The sequence below is a fragment of the Suricata suricatta genome, chromosome 9, assembly GCF_006229205.1.
Source record: "Suricata suricatta isolate VVHF042 chromosome 9, meerkat_22Aug2017_6uvM2_HiC, whole genome shotgun sequence".
Taxonomy (NCBI): Eukaryota; Metazoa; Chordata; class Mammalia; order Carnivora; family Herpestidae; genus Suricata; species Suricata suricatta.
The window spans coordinates 27,802,387-27,804,759 of NC_043708.1; the positions used below are offsets into that span (position 1 = coordinate 27,802,387).

The following is a 2,373-nucleotide window of genomic DNA, read 5'->3' on the forward strand; positions in this document are numbered from 1 at the left end:
TGTGTTGTCGCAGCCGATAGGACTAGGCGGCCGCCCCTTCCTTCTTATTGGACGTGGCTTCTGACTGTCTACGCCAATAGGGTGGATCTTGAAGGGGGCGGAGATTAGAGGTTCGGCTCCGCCCAGCCCTGGCGGAGAGGCCGCGTGTCTGCTGACGAGTCTGGGGCGGGGCCGGATGCATTTGGGGCGGGGTCGGATGGCTTAGGGGTGGGGCTGGACGCTTTTGGGGCAGGGCAGGGCAGGAGGGTGAGTCCTGACCCGGAAGTTCCGTGGGGGCGTCCTTGGAATACGTGGGTAACTAACCCAGCCACTGGTACTGTGTCTTCCCGAAGCCAGTGGATCCGGCCCGGAGAAGTCCTCTCGCCACTCGGGGCTACTATCTTCAGAGCTGAGACTTGGGGAGGAGGAAAGATTTTGTGGGAAGCACAGCAAAGGAGTCTCTGAGATGAGGGAGAAAAAGAACAGGTGGTGACTTCTTGGACAGTGACCTCAGGTGGTTGAGGCTGCTGTTCCTAGGTCTGTAAGGCTCCAAGGTGCGGAAGAGCGTGGCCTGAACTGCTTTTGGAAGGCTCGCTTCTAGCTAAGTCTAGTTCTGTTTTCCTGCTTTGCTGTGTGACCTCAGACCTTTACCTTTTTTGTGCCTTCATGAAACAACGAAGTTGATCTGCTGTTCTGATGTTCTCTCCAGCACAAAGTTTGTTCATGTGTGTGCTGTTCCTGTTTCAGGTATCAGCTGACAGCTACCAGAACTTCTAGAAGCCTGTGATGGGCACTTGGCCAGAAGTGACGGTAGTGTGAGAAGATCTGGGTTCAAATAGGCCAGGCTTGAAAAAAGAAAAAGAAAGAAGAAATTAAGCAAATAGGTCAGGCTTGGTCGTTTCCCTAGCAAGCCTGACACACCATGTGCCTTTTTACTTTTTAACCCAGGCCCCTGTGAGTGGCTGGACCAATTAGGAAATGGGTTGTGTGGTTTATCAGTTGTATCTCTTATGTGAAAGCGTTTCAATCCATAATAAAGAAGGTAGAATTTCTGCTCTCAAGGAGTTTACAAACAAATGCAGGGTGTGGAGCAGGGGGGAGGTGGTGAGGGGAATGAGAAATGAGTACAGTCACAATAAAAGACAGCTTTGTGAAGCTTGAGCGGCCCAGAAGAGAAGGCAGAGAGAGAAATTCTAAGCCGAACAAACAACCTGACTGGGAAGCCTGTTCACGGAATAGTGAAGTATTCTTTTTGGCTGGATGGGTGGGGAGTCTGGCAAGCAAAACCAGCAGGGTAGGTTGGGTCAAATGTCAGGGAATAGACCAGGCGGAGGGGGCCTCTGTAGGGTTGAGAATCGGGGATGCAGGATTGACAGCTGGGCTTAGGGGAGATCAGGGAGGAAGAGGAAAGGCTGGTGAGGAAAGATTGTGGACGCCGGCTGGGAGGCTTCTGAGGAGGTTACTATAGCCACAGCCCCTGTGAGAGGTGGTCAGGGCTGAGCCAGAGTTCTGGCAGCTGGGATGGAAAAGAGGGTAGATGGGAGACACATTTCCCAGGAGGGAGAATCTGTGAGGCTTGATGAATTCTGTGGGAGGAGTCTAATGGGATTCCAAGCTGAAGAGCTAGAGTTGCTAGAGGAAGTCGGGAAGGAGTTGGCTTTGGGGCGCTGAGTGAATGGCAGCCAGCCAGCCCGTGGGCTGGTCATGGTTTGGGGATCTGCAACAGGTGCACCACAGAAAAAAGGTCAAAGAACATTTGCAAATCAAAGCACAAAGGGAGCTTGGTCGTGGGCAAAGTCTTTTGGCTGTCCTTGAACCTCAGGAAGCTCACAGATAAAGTGATGACGATCCCTACTGAAGAGTTATTGTTGAGTAGATGTGGTGACTGCTTGGTCTACATGCTCATGGACTGAGCACCCCCTCTGTCTGAGGGAAGGCTGGGTATCTGGATGGTGCATGTTACCATAAAAAATAAAAGTAGTTCTTTTTTTTTTTTTCCCTTTTCATGGCAAGTACAAATTTTTCTCTGAAATGGCATCTACAATGAATAACATTTGGGGCACCTGGGAGGCTCAGTCAGTTAAGCATCTGACTTCAGCTCAGGTCATGATCTGATGGTTCGAGCCCCATGCCGGGCTCTGTGCTAACAGCAGGAGCCTGGAGCCTGCTTCAGATTCTGCGTCTACCTTGCTCTCTGCCCCTCCCCCACTAATGCTCAGTCTCTCAAGAATAAATAGATGTTAAAAAATTTTTTTAAAAAGAACAACATTAAATTTGACTACATTAAAAGTAAAAACATATTTATATAGTCTGTGTCATGTGCCACATATTTTCCTAGCTCTTTCCAAATATTCATTCTTTTCATTACAACAACCCTGTGAGGTAGGTATGATT

The 2,373-nt window shown here is 49.7% G+C and overlaps 1 long non-coding RNA gene across 1 annotated transcript; it reads left to right on the forward strand.

Annotated features, from left to right (window-relative positions):
• The first annotated feature begins 304 nt into the window (after positions 1-304).
• On the forward strand, positions 305-1,040 carry LOC115300719. The gene is made up of 2 exons (XR_003912798.1): positions 305-533; positions 727-1,040. It is a non-coding gene; the product is annotated as an uncharacterized LOC115300719 (long non-coding RNA).
• The last annotated feature ends 1,333 nt before the right edge of the window (positions 1,041-2,373 follow it).